Source organism: Myxocyprinus asiaticus, chromosome 23 (genome assembly GCF_019703515.2).
Source record: "Myxocyprinus asiaticus isolate MX2 ecotype Aquarium Trade chromosome 23, UBuf_Myxa_2, whole genome shotgun sequence".
Lineage (NCBI taxonomy): Eukaryota > Metazoa > Chordata > Actinopteri > Cypriniformes > Catostomidae > Myxocyprinus > Myxocyprinus asiaticus.
This window is the reverse complement of record NC_059366.1, coordinates 24,819,137-24,839,515: the sequence shown is the minus strand read 5'-3', so window position 1 is coordinate 24,839,515 and position 20,379 is coordinate 24,819,137. Positions and strand designations below refer to the sequence as shown.

General features: G+C 37.3%; 1 protein-coding gene across 9 annotated transcripts in view; it reads left to right on the top strand.

Moving 5' to 3' along the window:
• Positions 1-20,379, top strand: part of sertad2b (SERTA domain containing 2b) — a 63,633-nt gene that overhangs the window by 24,430 nt on the left and 18,824 nt on the right. For 2 of the 9 annotated variants that reach the window (XM_051651686.1, XM_051651691.1), the window contains exon 1: positions 17,948-18,198. The exons of the other annotated variants lie outside the window; for them this stretch is intronic. The gene's annotated coding sequence lies outside the window, so the exon portion shown is untranslated. Of the gene's footprint in view, positions 1-17,947; positions 18,199-20,379 lie in introns of those variants that run through there. 9 annotated transcript variants of the gene reach the window in all.

The following is a 20,379-nucleotide window of genomic DNA, read 5'->3' as shown; positions in this document are numbered from 1 at the left end:
ATGTGTAGTTTTATCACACAGCACAATGCCACAGATGTCGCAAGTTTTGAGGGAGCGTGCAATTGGCATGCTGACTGCAGGAATGTCCACCAGAGCTGTTGCCCGTGAATTGAATGTTCATTTCTCTACCATAAGCCGTCTCCAAAGGCGTTTCAGAGAATTTGGCAGTACATCCAACCGGCCTCAAAACCGCAGACCACGTGTAACCACACCAGCCCAGGACCTCCACATCCAGCATCTTCACCTCCAAGATCATCTGAGACCAGCCACCCGGACAGCTGCTGCAACAATCGGTTTGCATAACCAAAGAATTTCTGCACAAACTGTCAGAAACCGTCTCAGGGAAGCTCATCTGCATGCTCGTCGTCCTCATCGGGGTCTCGACCTGACTGCAGTTTGTCGTCATAACCGACTTGAGTGGGCAAATGCTCACATTTGATGGCGTCTGGCACTTTGGAGAGGTGTTCTCTTCACGGATGAATCCCGGTTTTCACTGTACAGGGCAGATGGCAGACAGCGTGTATGGCGTCGTGTGGGTGAGCGGTTTGCTGATGTCAACGTTGTGGATCGAGTGGCCCATGGTGGCGGTGGGGTTATGGTATGGGCAGGCGTATGTTATGGACAACGAACACAGGTGCATTTTATTGATGGCATTTTGAATGCACAGAGATACCGTGACGAGATCCTGAGGCCCATTGTTGTGCCATTCATCCACGACCATCACCTCATGTTGCAGCATGATAATGCACGGCCCCATGTTGCAAGGATCTGTACACAATTCCTGGAAGCTGAAAACGTCCCAGTGCTTGCATGGCCAGCATACTCACCGGACATGTCACCCATTGAGCATGTTTGGGATGCTCTGGATCGGCGTATACGACAGCATGTTCCAGTTCCTGCCAATATCCAGCAACTTCGCCCAGCCATTGAAGAGGAGTGGACCAACATTCCACAGGCCATAATCAACAACCTGATCAACTCTATGCGAAGGAGATGTGTTGCACTGCGTGAGGAAAATGGTGGTCACACCAGATACTGACTGGTTTTCGGACCCCCCCGGACCCCCCCAATACAGTAAAACTGCACATTTTAGAGTGGCCTTTTATTGTGGCCAGCCTAAGGCACACCTGTGCAATAATCATGCTGTCTAATCAGCATCTTGATATGCCACACCTGTGAGGTGGATGGAGTATCTCAGCAAAGGAGAAGTGCTCACTAACACAGATTTAGACAGATTTGTGAACAATATTTGAGAGAAATAGGCCTTTTGTGTACATAGAAAAAGTCTTAGATCTTTGAGTTCAGCTAATGAAAAATGGGGGCAAAAACAAAAGTGTTGCGTTTATATTTTGTTCAGTGTATATATATATATATATATATATATATATATATATATATATATATATATATATATATAATTTAACGTGTGAATTTCTGCGATTAATATTTTTTTGCAATTTTATAACATTTATCGATGGTATACATAAATTTGTTAATTTTTAAAAAGCTAAAATTTGACAAAAATGAAAAACAAATAAAATATAATTAGTAAAATTAATATTTTATATATATATATATATATATATATATATATATATATATATAATGTTTATTTCAGTTATAATGTCCATTTTGCTTACTTATGAAAGACATTCTCTCTCAGCTAAAGCTGTTAATTATACAGGGTACCTTCTAACTTGGTACATTGTGAAAATATAAATTTTACTAATTATATTTTATTCGTTTTTCATTTTTGTCAAATTTTAGCTTTTTAAAAATTAACAAATTCATGTATACCATCGATAAATGTTATAAAATTGCATATATCACTTTTTTTTTTCTTTTTTTTTTTTACATGTTTATTGTTTACATGCATAATTTGTACTATGTACAAGCAGGGGCGGTTCTAGGGTCAGTGGATATTCCGGGCTTAACCCAGACCTCTGTGGCTACATATGGGGACATTCTTTGATGGAAAATCAGAATATAATATAATATAATATATATATAATAAAAGTTTAAAAGTTACATCTGTGAGAAATCATTTATATCTTTAAATATTACTGAAAGTAAAACTAAAAGGTCCCACTAACTTTTGTCTCAGCTTCAGATACGTTCAAATATAACATTTTTTTTAAATTGCGTGTTTTAACACTGTACTTTAAAACATGATTTAAAGACACTATATTGTCCCTTTTGGCTTTCTGAAGTTTGACACACATTGTGTACAATTGAGAGTCTTATATCATTGATTCGTCGAGTACTTTAACTTAAGATAGCAGCCTGTACATAGGCTAAAATAGGAACTTGAATAAGAAATTTTTTTTTTGCTAGAGTTGCCAAAGTTTGCAAGGTTTATGGCATTGTGTCTTATTAAAAGAGTTTTGCAAAAAATGCAAATGCCCTAGCTCGTGATTTAAAGTTTGCAAATTCTTTGAGCACATCTGCATATATTACTCTTTGTTTTCAGGGTTATATATCTAAATATTTGGTACTTTCTGCATCTGGATGAACCAACTCAACACAGTTTCCAATATCTCACCAAGACAGGAATGTTGACCAGACAACAAGATAAATATTTAAGTACTTTTTTAAATTCTAAATCATGTTTCCAGTTTGAAGCGGTACGCACATGTGACGTAATCGCATTGGCATTTGAAACACGTGAGAACTGAGGCATGTGAGTCACAGCTGGAAGAGCAGCGCTGTTTACAAGTGAGAAGGAGGAATGCTGTACAGTAGCTTGGTTGGTTTTGGTTTAGATCTGTTTTTATCTGTTTATTTACTTACAATGATGCATTTGTATGCTATACTGGATATCTCAACTGAGAGGAGAATGTGAAATTATGTCCATATCATGGCAATGGAATATGTCACACGAGAGACCGCGTGATCTCCACCCTCTCGTGAAGCTTAACAGATGCGATGATTTAGAGTTAAAAAGTACATAAATATTGATCTTTGTCGCACCAAAAGCAATCGTATCGCTTTAGAAGACATTAACCGCTGGAGTTGTATTAATGACGTTTATGCTGACTGTCTGTGATTTTTGGAGCTTCAAAAGAGAAATCGCCATTCACTTGCATTTTAAGGACCTGCCGAGCTAAGGTATTTTTCTAACTTTCTTTAAATGTGTTCTGGTGAAGAAAGAAAGTCATACACACCTGGGATATCGAGGATGAGTAAATAATAAGAACATTTTCATGTTTGGGTGAACTATCCCTTTAAGGTAATTGCATGACCACACACGTTGTCAACTTATAATCATAATTGGTGTAAAATCATGCAAGTAAACATGCTCAGTGAGTTGAACTCGAGAACCGGAACAGTTTGATTCTTGAACAAATTTTTCTGACTGTTTTTGTCATTTGGATTGACCATTACATTGAACAAATCTGATACAAAAGAACATTTCTTTCACGATCCATTCTACTCTCATGAACTTTTGCAATTATCCCAAGTTGCATCCAAACAGTGGCTTTGGTCATCCCATCATTTCATTACCCACAATCTTCAGAAATCTGGTGCCTTTCATTTTTCTGTGTTTGATATTCTTAGTGACATCTGTGGCTTCATTCTCTTCCAAACACCATTGAATATGGAGTAGACATGGCAACAAATGCTGTAATGTATCCAAGTAAACAGCTACTAAAAAATCTGAAATAGTGGACCACAAAATGCCAGAATTATAAAGGGGGAAAAAGAAGAACATGGAAATTGGGATTTAAGACATTCTTTTGGAGCCCACAATTTTGAAAACACAAGAGACGTGGAGGTGCTGGATTGCAGAAGCCTAAAATACCTAAATTATTTCTTTTGGTATGAGTTTTTTTTTTTCATCAAGACATTTGATCCTTTTTCATTTGAATCCTGCTGTTTTTCTCTTGTTTGTCATGTCTTCTAGTTTCAAGCCTTGTAGAAGAAAATAAAACAAAAAAACAGGCAAATGCTAGTGAAAACATGTTCTTCTATGACTCAGGCCACAGACTGTACATCTACAGCTATGACTAATAATCACAAAATCAACTTTTTTTTTTTTTTCTTTTTAATTTGTGGTGCTGTGTTTTGTCAGCTGTGCCCCACCAAACAACTGCTTAATATGAAGAGGAGGAACATCAGGTATGTTTAGAGCTCAGAATGAAAATAGTTTCAAAGTTTGTAGACAGGGTAATGTCCAAATGCTGGAATGTTTATTGAAATAGTCAGCTTGAGGGAAAAAAAAGTCATGAAAACAAAATGTTTTCCATCAAATGTGGCCACTGTAAAGCTACTTGTTTTCTACAATCACTGTCTCTCCCAACATGGGTTTGGTACTGTGTTTGTTGCATTAGCTGTGTACTATGAATAGCACAATAGGAATGCAATAATTCATTTGGCATTAAGTGCCCAGACACACACAAGAAAGACTTGATTAGGTTGTTGTGCTCGCCCATGTATTTAATGATAGTTTTATTTACATACATTATTTACAGATATTAAGGCAAATTACTTGCACACATGATGTATTAAGAATGAAGAACCAGTGGACACAGTGTTTAAATTTGATCATAGGAGCTTGATAAAAGCAGTTTTAATTTACATGGAGCGGGTCACTTCACTGGGGCCGACATGTATCTTATGCTGATCACTCAGATCATATGAATATTACTCACTTTATGTTGGTACTTCCATATTATTAGTGATTTTCACTTGTGGAATGAATTAATCCAACCTGGTCTCATCGAATCACGTTACTATACCTACATTTTTGCAAAATAATTTTTACTTGGCTCATTTTATGTAGTGATATAAACACGAGAGGCGCCACTACAACAATGATTTTTACTCCCTTTCACACAAATCAAGAGTAAAACGACAAGTTCTTGAATGTAAGACTTGGACCTTTCTGCTGGTTCTGGGTCAATGTGTCCACTCAAAAATGTTGCTCACAATAAACACGTCTTGAGCTTTTTGAAATTCTCCAGCCCCAGCCAGGATTGTCTGAGAATGAAAGATAAAAACAGCATGATGTATGGTGCCCTGTCATATATGGAGTCCACTTTGAAAACCACAGCCATCACTGCATTGGTTATGCTCCAGCTGGGGCGTGTGTGTGTGTGTGTGTGCACGTGCACACATGTCTGGAAGAGGGTAGGAAAACCCTGTTTTATATCAGTACTGTATTGTTCTGCATAATCACCATGGAAATGGGATAAAACACAAGTGTGTGTACACAAAGTTCAGCTTTTGCTCACTTTTTCTTAAAAGCACGGCTTGCCTCATAGCCTGTAATTCTTCACCTCAATACACAGCACCTTAGGGACAGCAGTGTCGGATGATTCAGAATAATGCTTCATTTATCTCATGTTCCCCTTATTTGAGGTGATTATCATGGCAGTGTATCTAATTTTCTTGTTATTTAAAAATAACTCTTATCACCAAAAGGCTAGTATAGGGGAGGGGAGGGAATCACAAGGTAACTGGCGATACGATATAATATCGATATTTAGGTCATGATACGATCTTGTTGCGATTCCTTATTTTTGGTGTATTTTTATTCAAAACTACGATATACTGCGATATTTCACTCAATGTTTCTCATTCGTCTTCATCGGACTTAAGAGAACTATTTCCAAATCACCAAATGCATTATTAAATTTATATAAAAGTGGCAGTTTACAAAATAAGGCCAGTTTATTTTCTAATATCTATGTACAATGCAAAGCCATAAGCATATAGGGCCATAATGGCTCCCTGTTTCTGTAGTTAGGTCATTTTAGCTAGTCTTTCTAAAAATATATTATAGTATTTATGAATACAATAGTAGCCTAAACACTTAAAAAACATTATTTGTTACAACACAGTTTCAATACACAAAAGGATAATAGATTTCATTTAAAAGGTTAGCCTATTTTATATGATACTAACATTACTGTCAAAATACCTCAGTTAATGTTACTACTGTAAAATCGTGATAGATTTAAGTAAGGGAGGGTCGTTATGTGTAAAGCATGATAACTTCTAAGGGGCTGTTGTTCAATTCCTAGGTTGATTTGGTAAAGAGAATTTTTTTTTCCATCACCACAATATTAATGTGGAAAAATGTAAATAATATCGATATTTGGTGTGCAAATATCGATACAAAATCATGAGAAAAAATATCACGATACTTTAAAATATCGATATTTTTTCCCACCTCTAGTGTAGGGGAGACTGGGGCTTGTCACAAATTTTACTTATGTGAATATTTCTCAAGGAAGGTTTACTTTTGAAAGTCAATTTCTGTAAAGGCACAGCAGTTTTGGCTTGGCTAAAGATACAGTTTATTGAACACATGTTGACCTTTTGTGACAAAAGGCCCCAGTTGGGTATGTTGTCACACTGTCTGGGATATAGTGTCACAATAAAACCCACCATTAAACAGCGGATATGTTTTTCAGCAGAAAATAATTAGAAAAAACAATACTGTTATGAAACAACAACAACAACAATAATAATAATAATAATAATAATAATAATAAAAAGCAGCAAAAAAAAAAAAAAATGTAATGCAACAATGCAAAAGCATTGTTTTCGCAAACTGAGATATACAGTAGCTCATATGACAACTTTCCTATGTTATAACTAGCCTCGGTCTCACCTACTTGTAAATTCCCCTTCTTGATCATGTTAGGACAATTTTATCTAGTTCTCAACTCTGTCCTCCTTTGCTTATCTGTCCACTTCCTGCTAAAAACACACTCTTTCCCATACCCACAAATATCTACACTCAGTTCTGCCCATATTTCTCTTTAATTCTTATTCTAAAATGTTGCAGTCATACATGACTCAGGTTTTGTAGCAAATGTATGCAGTCAGTGGAGTTGGGCTGTGAGAGTCTGAGTGAAGATGTCAGGGAGGAATGCTGTAACATCGGTCATAGAGAAAGTGGACAGCTGGATTCGCATGGGGAAGAATCATGTCACGCTTACCTGACAGCCTGGCACGAAGTGTACCACAGACACAGACCGACCAGGGCAAATAATAAATAAATGAAGAACAAAAGGGAATCAGATTTCAGACCGGCCTTAACTCCTCACCTACCCTGGCCACTAAGGGCTGTGTAATCTAGTCAAGAGAATCTTAATATTTTCAGCCTTTTGATGATATTCAATATGCCCTATATCTTATTATTTATAGATTTTCTTAAAAATGTCTTAAAAGGCTCATTTTTTTTTTCAACCAGAAGAACTATAATTTCAACCAAACCGCCATTGTTGTGGATTCAAAATGTTTAATATAAGAAGTAAAGCGCAGTAAAAATCCAATTTAAAATAATGAAGGCATGTTTTTCACTAAATTAAAATAAGAATGAGATTTAATCATTTTAATTTATGTGCACCAATATAACAATACATAGTAAACAAAAATATTTACCCACACACTGTATATTTAGAAACATTTTTATAAGTAAAAAATGCTACATAGAAAATCCTTTGACATTATTGAATGATGATGCTGAAACAGAGTTTTGATTTAATTGAGTTTTTGAATCATTGGATCACTAATTCTCTGGTTGGCGTTTCTCTTATTCTCGCGAGTTGCAATACAAGGAAGAATAGTGAAGGGAAAAAATAATAATTTCTTGAAATTAAGATGTCTTTAGGAAGATTGATAGCCAAATAAAAAGAACAGTAATATCATTGCGATATTCACTTTGTTGCTTTATATATTTCGAGTTAATATATTAATATATTGCCCAAGCCTATGGGCAACTGCAGTTATTTACTGATGGCTGCTATTAATTATGACGTTAAAATGAGAGAGTACCCCCTGCTGAAGTGTGTCCACATGGCTAATGAGCCAAATTAGATAATGAGGGAGACAGGCAAGCCAAGGGCCCTCAGCACAGTGTAGAGGAGGAGTGTAGTGGACTGTGGTGTATTGGAGGGATTTAAAAGTAGTTTATTCAGTGCTGTTTCTGCTTGCACCATTTCTCTGTGTGTCTATGTCGCTGGGACCCTGAAGAGGCCTGTAACTGACAACACTGCAATCAAGCAGCTCTTTTGTTTGCATGACTTTGTGTAATAGAGCAGTGTGATTTCATAGTACTTCTGCTGATATAAACACCAAATATCTGTCATCATTCCATTGAGTAGAATGATTTCTATATTACATTACAGTCAGTTGAGACCTGTTGATTTGCCTTTCTTTTTTTTTTTACGTAATGTTCCTTATATATTTGTGTGTATGTAATGCCGTGAAGATAATACCTGGTGAGGTAGGGTTTATTAAAGGAATAGCACATCCAAAACTGACAATTCTGTCATAATTTACTCGAACTGTTGTTCCAAACCTGTATGAGGTTTTTTTTTCTTCTGCGGGACACAAATAGAGATTAATATTTGCTTCTGTCTTTTCAATACAATGGCAGTTGATAATGATTCACTTTAAAGCTTAACCTCCTGAGACCCGAGCGTGGCTGCTTTTGCTATTTGTAACTACTGTAGCACCTAATAAACAAGCAAAAAATATATAAAAGAGTCTTTTCTAGAGCAAATAGTTTTCCTAAATTGATGTCCACATATGTGGACAGCAGGACTAAGTTGTGAAATTTTAAATAATACCAAGCCATAGAAAGTCCGTCTTCCATCAAATTGTTTACTATGTTTCCAGAAGTGTTGGTTATTCATGTTTTTGAGACTTTACATACATTACAGCTGATTTTCTGTAAAGCTGAATAAATAATTATTATTCAAAGTAATGGCCAGCATCATCCAACCACTCCCAAACATGTTAAAATAAAATTTTGCATTATAAATTCTCAATCTATGTACTGATTACCATTGTCTCATGCCAAACATGTTGAGTAGTCCAAACATAATCTGCAGCCTGAAACTGAACTTTTGGTCAGGTTTTAGGAGTGAATGCACTTAGCTGCAATGAAAGCTATAGGATGTCTCCTTGCTCCCTATTTATTGAATGACTTAACCTCCAGTGTGCTGTTTGTCTGCACTGGTCTCAGAACAGTTCAAAATGCATCTTATTTTCATCCTAACTCCATATAAAGCCTCTGAAAGCAAACATTTTTCAGCTTTTGGATGAACCCATTGATTCTCAATATGAAACAGTAAACATTGGAATGCATTTACTAATGTTAATGAATAGAACCTTATTGTACAGTGATAAAATAAAAGATAACAAAATATATATTAAAATGAAGCAAAATGAGCGACAGATGTGTTAATGTTGAAAGTCATTCAAAATAACTCAGATGTTTTTTTCAACTTTTGAGGGAATAATGTCACAAAATCCACGATTGTGGAAATCATGTTTATCAGCGCACTGACACGCAGAAAATGAATGAATTCTTTAAAAAGGCATATCAAACAAAACTAGAGATGCTATGTTTTACGCCCCAAAAAACGTAGAGGTTTCATACCAGAGGCACTTTTGCTGGCTCTGCGCCCATAAAAGCGCTTCACGGAAATCGACTCCATGCTGTTATGTCATGTGATGTGGTGCGCCAGAAGTTTAACTCTTAAGTGACAGTCTAGAGTGTTGTGACCAGTATTCAGTCGGTTTAAATAAATTGAAATTATGCGTTGCGTATAGTGAAGCCAAAATACAACGTCCACGCATGTGGACGCGGGGTCGCACAAGGTTAAAAAAGGACCCAAAAGTATCATAAAAGTCCATGTGGCTAGTGTGTCACATTTCAAATCTTTTGAAGGTGTACGTTAGGTTTTGGGAGAAACAACCCAAAAATTCAGTCAGTTCTCAGTTCTCAAAATCGTCAGTTTTCAGTGAAAATCTTGACATCCGTTGCACGTTTAGCTTTAAAGCATTCTAAACATCAAGTACAACAATGACTTTTTCCAGACTTTAGAAAATTTTAACACACTTTACACGTCCTTCATGAACCATGCTACATTCTGTACAGTATGTTTAGGGTCTCAGAGACGCAGGTGATAAAACTAAATAATTTTCACAGGCTAAGATTTTTTGATTGATGTGCATACTGTAGAAGTACACTCCAACCAGTTGTTTACTTTGATTTGTATTATTGTATTTTTCTACAATGTAACTTTGCAGACAGATACAGCATTATACTGGATAACAATCATCTTTATATATATATATATATATATATATATATATATAAAAGTACATGTCTACACTGGGTTTAAACAGAGGAATACAGCTTCAATAATATCTATCTAATGAGTTTTTATATAATGTCAGAGGAACATCGCTTATTCTTGAGTTCTTCTTCTTAGTTTTTATATTGTTAGTACTGAATTAATTTGAAATGGACATATTTGTAGACAAAGGTCTCAGCTAACAAACACTTTTCTGAAAATTGACATTTGTTCACTTCATAACTTACATCATACTGTAATTTGTGTCAACTCTGCCAGACACACTAAAAAGCATGCTATTTTAATTTGATCCATCCAACAAGATTGTAAAGTCTTTAATGATCTAATAATGATGTTCAGTAAAGGAGTTAAGTGAAAAATACATTCTATAAATTTTTTTTTCTGTTTTCACACTATTCTGAAAATTCTGAAGTAGTTGACAAAATGTAATATTTTCCATCTTAACCATGTTTTGTACACTGAAGCCATTTTGGTTTTTTTTTTCTCAGTTGAAGCTTCCTCTATAACCTAAACTAAAATGCCAAAATTATTCCACAATTAGGGTGTTGACATGTTGAAGCTGTGACCGCAGAGACTTAAACTTTGTTTGTTTGAAATATAAAAAAATATCAAACTTACCAGGACATGTGCCTTACTGTTGCATCCACCATGAGAAGGAAGTGGGAAAAGGGTACTCAGAGTTAGAGCTGACCATGACATTGTCTCATTTATTCAGAATTATAAAAAAGTTGAGATGACGCAAAGCAAGGACACAGTTTTGATTGGCAGTTTTTTATGGAAAATATAATTTTAAGTTTACTTTATGTATTATTTGATATCTTACAGATCCCTACCTTGCATTTGATATTTATATTTATGAATGTGTTGCATTTTTAAACACTTTGGCAGTTTAACATTGTGACCTCTTGCTGAGGACAGGATAAGTTACTTGTGCTTTCAAGTATAGAGCATGCATTTAAAAAAATTCCAATGAAATTAAAAATAAAATTCATAAATGCCCTGAGTACACACATTCCTTTAGATTTAACTTTTTCAGTATTTTTATTATACATTTCTTTTTTTTTTTTCTTTTTTTTTTTTCAGATTAACATTTTTATTGGTTGCTCCTCAAACATGACACATAACACAACAAAACATTCATGTACAGAGTCAACCATTATCCCCCTTAAAACCCCATTATTTCCCTTCCCTTACCCCCTCCCAATCCCCAACCTGACCCCCAACAAACATCCCTGTGGTCAAGCCCGTGTACACACGCAGATAAAAAAAAAAAATGAAATATATATATAATTGATATATATATATATATATATATATATATATATATATATATATATATATATATATATATATATATTTACATTTAAATGTAAATATATTTAAATGTATTTTTTTCAACACTTTTTTTTCAAACAGCTCCCGGTTGCCTAGCCTTCTATACAACACCTCAAATGGTGTCCATGCCCATCTCTGTGCACCACTCCCGAAATGAGAAGTTAAAGCTCCATCCCCCAGATTCTGAATTAGCAGGGAGTAATACACAGATGCCTCATGACCTTTTCCAAAAGCAGTAATCACCACTCCCAGAGTATCAGCCGCTTTAGGGGGGTGGATGCTACTCCCAAAATTAGTACAGAGCAGGTGGTGCAGCTGTAAATACCTGAAGAATTGAGACCTGGGAATCCCAAAATGTTGAACCATATTTTCAAAGGATCTCTTCACTCCACTCTCATATAGGTCACCGAGTGTATTAACCTCCCTCACAATCCACTCTGTCCAACAGAAAGGGGATTTATTAATGCATAACTTTGGGTTCAGCCATATGCTCGAAGCAACATTTAAATAAATGTCAGAATTAAATACTCTGGACACTTTTGTGCATACCGCATGCAAATGCAAGATAACGGAGTGTAACTTAACTTCTCCGGTTAGCTTGATAGAAAGGCTTTGTAATGGCAAAATAGGGGCAAGAACTTCCTGTTCAATACCATACCAGGGAGGGGCTCTCTCAGGTGGAAGCAACCAATGAACCAAATGTCGGAGACCGAATGCATAATAATAAAACAAATGTCGGGTAGGCCTAGCCTACCTGGGTCAATCGGCCTATGCAATTTACTGAAATGTAATCTGGGACGTTTACCATTCCAAATGAAGGACTTTGCTATGCTATCAAATTGCTTGAAATAAGAGAGGGGGACATCTATACGGAGAGATTTTAGCAGGTAGTTGAATTTTGGAATACAATTCATTTTAATAATATTAACCTTCCCAATCATAGATAAACTTAATGAAGCCCACCTGCCCACATTGCTCGAAACACTTTTTATTAAAGGGTCAAAATTACTAAATCACACAAATTTGCTGGGAATAAAATACCCAAATACTTAACACCCTGTTTGAGCTACTGGAAAGTGCTCGACTGAAAAGCCGTTACTGGGCATTATGCTGTCAGAGCCAAAGCTTTGGATTTAGACCAGTTGACTCTGTATCCTGAGAATTTAAAAAAGGAATTAATAATTCTGTGGAGGCAAGACATAGATCTAGTAGGGTCGGAGACGAATAATAAAATATCATCTGCGTAAAGCAAAAGCTTATGTGCCACACCTCCCGCCACTACCCCTGGAAAATCATCCTCTTCTCTTATCGCAGCTGCTAATGGTTCCAGGGCAAAACAGAAAAATAATGGGGAAAGAGGGCAACCCTGCCGGGTGCCCCAATCCAGAGTAAAATAATCTGAAATTAATCAATTTGTTTATACTGCCAATACCGGGTGTCTATAAAGTAACTTAATCCATCCAATAAAAGTATTCCCGAACCCATACATTTCTAAAATCTTAAAAAGATAATCCCATTCTACCATATCAAACACCTTATCACCGTCAAGTGAGATGGCAGCAACCGGAGTCTGATCATTCGCCACTGACCACATGATATTGATGAAATGCCTAATGTTATCAGAAGAGCTACAGCCCCGAATAAACCCCACCTGATCTATATGTATAAGAGATGTCATAACTTTACTTAATCAGTTAGCCAAAAGTTTTGACAATATTTTAACATCTAGCTGGATCAGGGAAATTGGACGGTAACTCTAACACTCACTTGGATATTTGTCCTTTTTAAGAATCAGACTGATCCGGGCTTGTGTCATGGTTGACGGAAGCTTTCCATTCTTTAATGATTCCGTATAAACTTCTAGCAAAAGTGGAGCCAGTTCTGTAGCATAACATCTAAAAAATTCAGCGGCAAAGCCGTCTGGCCCCGGAGCCTAAATTACCTCGCCAAGCTCCTCCAAGGTTATCTCAATTTTTTTGCTCAGTCATCAGTTTAGGAAGTTCTAATGGTTTCACAAAGTTTCTAATATCTTCATCAGTAGATGAAGACGTGGAACTATAGAGATCAGAATTTCTTGATTTTTAACATAAAGAGGACTTTTGTATGTAAGACATGTTTATCAGTTGATCTCAAGAATCAGTGACATAAAAAAGGACCAGAAACACAAAGAATGTTAAATAAATTTAAAAAGCATGAGTTTATATATATATATATATATATATATATATATATATATATATATATATATATATATATATATACATACACCGATCAGCCACAACATTAAAACCACCTGCCTAATATTGTGTAGGTCCCTCTCGTGCCATTTTTTTTTTTTTTTTTTTTGCCAGATGGGCTGGTTTGAGTATTTCTGTAAATGCTGATCTCCTGGGATTTTCACACACAACAGTCTCTAGAGTTTACTCAGAATGGTGCCAAAAACATCCAATGAGTGGCAGTTCTGTGGACAGAAATGCCTTGTTGATGAGAGAGGTCAACAGAGAATGGCCAGACAGGTTCGAACTGACAAAGTCTACGGTAACTCAGATAAACGCTCTGTAAAATTGTGGTGAGAAGAATAGTATCTCGGAATGCTATTCTGAGATGTGGGATGTCTGGCATCATGAGGGGGACCTACACAATATTATGCATGTGGTTTTACTATTGTGGCTGATCCATGTGTATATATATATATATATATATATACACTGGCAGCCAAAAGTTTGGAATAATGTACAGATTTTGCTCTTATGGAAAGAAATTGGTACTTTAATTCATCAAAGTGGCATTCAACTGATCACAAAGTATAGTCAGGACATTACTGATGTAAAAAACAGCACCATCACTATTTGAAAAAAGTAATTTTTGATCAAATCTAGACAGGCCCCATTTCCAGCAGCCATCGCTCCAACAACTTATCCTTGAGTAATCATGCTAAATTGCTAATTTGGTACCAGAAAATCACTTGCCATTATATCAAACACTGCTAAAAGCTATTTGGTTCATTAAATGAAGCTTAACGTTGTATTTGTGTTTGTTTCTGTGTTGCCACAGTATGCAATAGACTGGCATGTCTTACGGTCAATATTAGGTCAAAAATGGCAAAAAAGAAACAGCTTTCTCTAGAAACTCATCAGTCAATCATTGTTTTGAGGAATGAAGGCTATACAATGCTTGAAATTGCCAAAAAAACTGAAGATTTCATACAAAGGTGTACACTACAGTCTTCAAAGACAAAGAACAACTGACTCTAACAAGGACAGAAAGAGATGTGGAAGGCCAGATGTACAACTAAACAAGAGGATAAGTACATCAGAGTCTCTAGTTTGAGAAATAGATGCCTCACATGTCCTCAGCTGACAGCTTCATTGAATTCTACCCACTCAACACCAGTTTCATGTACAACAGTAAAGAGAAGACTCAGGGGTGCAGGCCTTATGGGAAGAATTGCAAAGAAAAAGCCACTTTTGAAACAGAAAAGCAAAAAGAAAAGGTTAGAGTGGGCAAAGAAGCACAGACATTGGACGACAGATAATTGGAAAAGAGTGTTATGGATCTTAACCCCATTGAGCTTTTGTGAGATCAGCTAGACTATAAGGTGCGTGAGATGTCCCCGACAAGACAGCCACATCTATTGCAAGTGCTACAGGAAGTGTGGGGTGAAGTGTCACCTGAGTATCTGGACAAACTGACAGCTAGATTGCCAAGGATCTGCAAAGCTGTCATTGCTGCACATGGAGGATTTTTTTATGAGAACTCTTTGAAGTGTTTAATTTTACAAATTGTAATAGTAATTTTTCACATTATTAATGTCCTGACTATACATTGTGATCAGTTGAATGCCACTTTGGTGAATAAAAGTACCAATTTCTTTCCATAAGAGCAAAATCTGTACATTATTCCAAACTTTTTGCTGCCTGTGTGTGTGTGTGTGTGTGTGTGTGTGTGTGTGTGTATAAAGAATGCACCCAAAGAATGTAGTAGCAAGATTAGTCTTGGAAATAAAGCAGTTGTTCATTATTTGGTAGTGACTCATGCTTTTTTTTTTTTTGAATGACTGCCCACGCTGTTCGTGCCATGTTCCGTGCTCCTGCTGAAGAGACAGTTGGTGGGAGGTTCCTGCAACAAATGAACATGCACTGTCACAATGTGTAAGAAAGGCGTCATAAAGGAAGGCAGGAGGGACAGGAGAGAGCCTGGAGTGTGAGGGAGGGAGAGGCAGAGGCAGAGGGAAGGAGGGAGGGAGGCAGAGAGAGAGAAAAAGAGGGAGGGGAGAAAGACATGCAGAGAGAGAGAGAGAGAGAGAGAGAAAAGGGACGGGCTGTGCTTCCTTGCTTGTAGTGTTGAGGAACAAAGGGGATGTTGTAGATGCCGCCCAGCGGCCAACACTTCTGCGTCCTACCTCAACTGCTCACTGAGCCATTTCCTGTTTTTGACCTGAACTCTTTATTTAGAAACTCGCTTATGCTCTGCACTCTCCTCCTCATTTATAATGACACTGAGATTGGCAGGAACAGATTCACAGATTCACTTTTTTGTGTTATTTTTTTGCAAATATTTGAGGGCCATAGCTTTAGCTTTTGGACCAGAAGTCAATATGAGAAGTGTGCAAGAAATACTGTGTAAAAATGGCTTTAGACTTTAAATGAAGTTAGTGTCCTTTGTGGAATTCACAGTTGTTGCAAGGTTTTCTCTAACAGAGTTGATGAACCATTGGAACTGGCTAGCTACTGAGCTGGCTGCCCTAAATCTAAGCATGCTGCAGACTTAAAATAGGTGAGCGTCGCGCCAGTCATAATGCCTCAGTGCCAGATATACTGGCAACGGTGGCTCTTAAGCCTCACCAACTCTTTATTCATGCACAGCACATGAACAGCATTCACTAAATGGACCTGTTTCCTACTGTATGTCATTGTTAATATTTATCAGAATTGCAGTGGTGGCAGTGAATCACATTGCATTGCAAGTTCTCTCTAAAGAGACAGTAGTGTATTTATTTGTGTTGGAATGTTTATTTTGGAAGTAATTGATTGCCATATAAATGCAGTTGGTCAAGTCTAAAAGTAAGAACAGACAGTGAAGCATTTAATTCTGGGATGATGCAGTGCTCGGAAGCACAGAAGAAGAATATGTCAGCTTGCATCTTGCATCCAGTGTAAAATTATGAAGAAAAAAAAAGAAGAAGAAATTTCACACATCTGATGACATTTAAAGACAATCAGATATTTGCTTCATGCAACGTTATTAATGATACCTGTGTGACTTAGTTGTGTGACTTATTGAGGATTGAGGTAAGTGATTACCTCTCTAAGTGATCAGACCTGCCAGATAATAAAACAATAAAACATGCACACACACACACACACAATATTGATACACATTGAAGGGAACTAAATGGCTTATTGGCTGACAAGTGGTTGCTTACTGGCCCATGTCTAGAGAGCCCCTTTTGACTTGAGCCAGTTTTAAACACCCATAACACCCTAGCTACCTCAATTGCAATGTCTTAGCAGCTACAAAGAACATCCTAGCAACCACATTTGAATGCCCTGGCAACTATGCACAACACCCTAGCATTGTGGTGGCAAGTTTTGTACGGACAAGCACTACTTAAATTTTCATCAGAAAATGTCAAATCTAGTCTGCATGGTTGGTTATTGCTGATAAGGCATAATGTCAACAACAAATTTGTTTTAATGTTTGCTGCATTTCAGCTGTTAATTATCAAATTTAATGTTATTATTAAACTATAGTACTCATTAAACTATTCTCATCTTTTATCAGTTATTATACTGCTTGAATTCCAATGTATGGGGATATTCTGTAGTTTTTAGAGCCATGCAGTGCTAGTCCTAGGCCATGTGGTGGCAGTTTGATAGCTTGTTAACTATATGAGCATAAGGTCATATGCATCTGTTGTGCACTAGGGTCAAACATGCACATTGCCCTAAAAAAAATCACACCCTTCACAAAGAAAACCCTTTCATTGTATACAATATATCTACATTGTATGCATTGAAGAACATCTATTTTTTTTTCAATACAGCCAAAATATTTTATAATTTTCAGTAGCCTAAAGTTGTAACAGTGTAATTACACAATAGTTCAATTATTTGTGTTAATGTTGTAAGTTCAGAAGAAACAATGCATGTAGGCTGCTATAACTTTTGTCAGTCCTCACACTGTGTGCCTGTGTGCTAGAAAGAGAGAGAGAAAGGGGCTGTGTCACAAAACCTATTGAGCTGCCTACCTAGACAGCATTTTTATGCATTATAGTCGCGTTCCGTGTTTGATATGCTCGCGCACACTCTCGGTGCAGCTGACTCGGAGCGCGCCTGTGATGCCCAAATGCGCTGCACGCGCCATCATCATGCTATCTGTGTAGGCAGCCTGCTAAGTTTTGAGACAATGCCCGAGAGTTAATGGGTGGAAGCATGTCGGGTGTGCTTGCGTGTGTAGGGGCTGGACTATTCCGAGGCCAGGCTCTGTGTAGTCGAGCAGAAGTCTCACTCTACGTCATTCACTTTCGAAGGCGATTGTGTTGGTTGGTAGTGACTGACTGTACAGTATTTTAAAGCACTAGGCTAGAGGACCTTTTCTCTCCACAAACCCACTGCCGACCTTCCTCTTCGGCCGCTAGAGTTTTATCGGTACCGACTCGGATTCGGAACAGCTGTCGTCAAGAATAAAAGACAGATCCTTCCCGATGCTTGAATTGATACCTCCACTTCAAGTAGACGAGGTAAGCGCGAATCTTATTCATAAATAACTGAAATCATGTAACAGGCGCGCGGTGTCACTGATGTTGCACATAGCAAAGGCAACAGTCATACACATATTATTCGCATATTGTTGTCTGGCGCTCTGCGCGATCTTCGGAAAGTTCAGAGGCATGTCGCAACCCAAGCCACAACTGGTCGGAACCTGGGAACCGAATCTACTCTTATAATTGAATCAAACAGTATACCTCATAATCTGATTTCTGAATATTTGACTCCTATTAGAGTGAAGCTTTATTCATACAGCACATTTTAAAGTGTTTACAAAATGCTTTACAGACAACAAAAACATGTCAGACATGTTGAAAAAAAAATTAAAATTGAGTTCAAAGAATAAGAATAAATAAAGTCCATAAACCTTTTTTTTTTTAAAAAAATAGCATAAAACCAATTAGGGTGAGAAGACAATTTAATTGGCCCTATTGTACAAGTGTATTTTCAGATACTTTAAAAAAGTATCTGTTTTTAAGTGTTGAAAACAAGTATTTACAGATCCAGTTTGGCTTATAGAGAGCTCGGCTCGAACCTCTTTGTCCAGAAAAGCTCAGCTGGAACCCGCTGGACAGAGGTTCAGAATCAGACAGACAGCTTTCCATTGAAACTGAGTGTCTTTTTTTGTTTTTCCATGAGTCTTAACCTAGATGAGAGTGTGATGTTACGCTGTACTGTAACTGTTGTTGGATCATTTCTCACAAAGTTGCATGTTGACTCGTCTGTTGAAATAGAAATGATTTGTAAATGGGTGATTTTGGTAGTGGTTACATACTAAGTATGCATTCAATTGGCTTTGACACTGTAGATATTTGGCAGGTGACTAAAATAAATAAATGCATCTGCTGGCTTTCATTGCTCGTCATGGAACAAATTCACATGCTGGAAAATGGCAGTGGAAGGATTTTGAGAGACAGTATCTGTAGGTCTCAGTGAGTGAGCAAAGTCTCATGTCCACCCTGGACTTTCTTGTCTGTTTTTGAAAATTCACATGTGCATTCTCACACTCTTGCTTTTTTTCATCACTTAAAGCTGATTATTATTTATCTTTGTTGTGTGTTGTTGTGTTTCCAAAGTCTGTGTAATCTGTGAACAACTCAGTGCAGCGGTTATTTTGCAGTTGCTATCCTGTGTCAGACACACAGGTATTCAAAGTCCGAATATCTCACGTGGACAACACACACACACACACACACACACACACACACACACACACAGTACATTCAGAGGATCAAGGTCCAGTTGGATTTTCTAGTGAATGCTTGGTTCACATTAAGCAAAGTAGATTACAACCCCTTGCTTTCATCAGGCAGTTCATCGTATACCTTATTTCCTTTAAACAAAAAGACTGACTCTGTGACATTTACATGCTGTACTCTCTGTGTCATCTTTAAATGTGCACTTCCTTCCTGCAACTAGTCACAGAAGTAAAATGAGATATTTGTCCCTCAATTAATAGTAAATGTCACAGGGTGGGTGTGTTTAGTGTCTATAATTCCCTTCTCAAACACCTTTATGACTTCATGGATTTGAGCATTGTGCTCAGCATTAATGTTTTACCCTGTAAAGTTTATGCAAGTTGGACCAGGATAATATCTGCATCTCTTTTTTTTTTTTTTTTTTTTTTGGATTTGTTCCCCTTTTTCTCCCAATTTGGAATGCCCAATTCCCAATGTGCTTTTTAGTCCTCGTGGTCGCATAGTGATTCGCCTCAATCTGGGTGGCAGAGGACGAATCCCAGTTGCAGCCGCGTCTGAGACCGTCAACCCGCACATCTTATCACGTGGCTTGTTGAGCGCGTTGCCACAGAGACATAGCGCGTGTGGAAGCTTCATGCCATCCATCGCGGCATCCACGCTCAACTCACCACGCGCCCCACCGAGAATGAACCACATTATAGTGACCACGAGGAGGTTACCCCATGTGACTCTACCCTCCCTAGCATCCCGGCCAATTTGGTTGCTTAGGAGACCTGGCTGGGGTCACTCAGCATGCCCTGGGATGCGAACTAGCGAACTCCAGGGGTGGTAGCCAGTGTCTTTTACCACTGAGCTACCCAGGTCCCCTAACTGCATCTCTAACTGTTAGGTGTAGTTTGTCTTTTGGGCATTATTTCACAGATGATATCGGTCTTTGCTGTCTTAAATATTTGT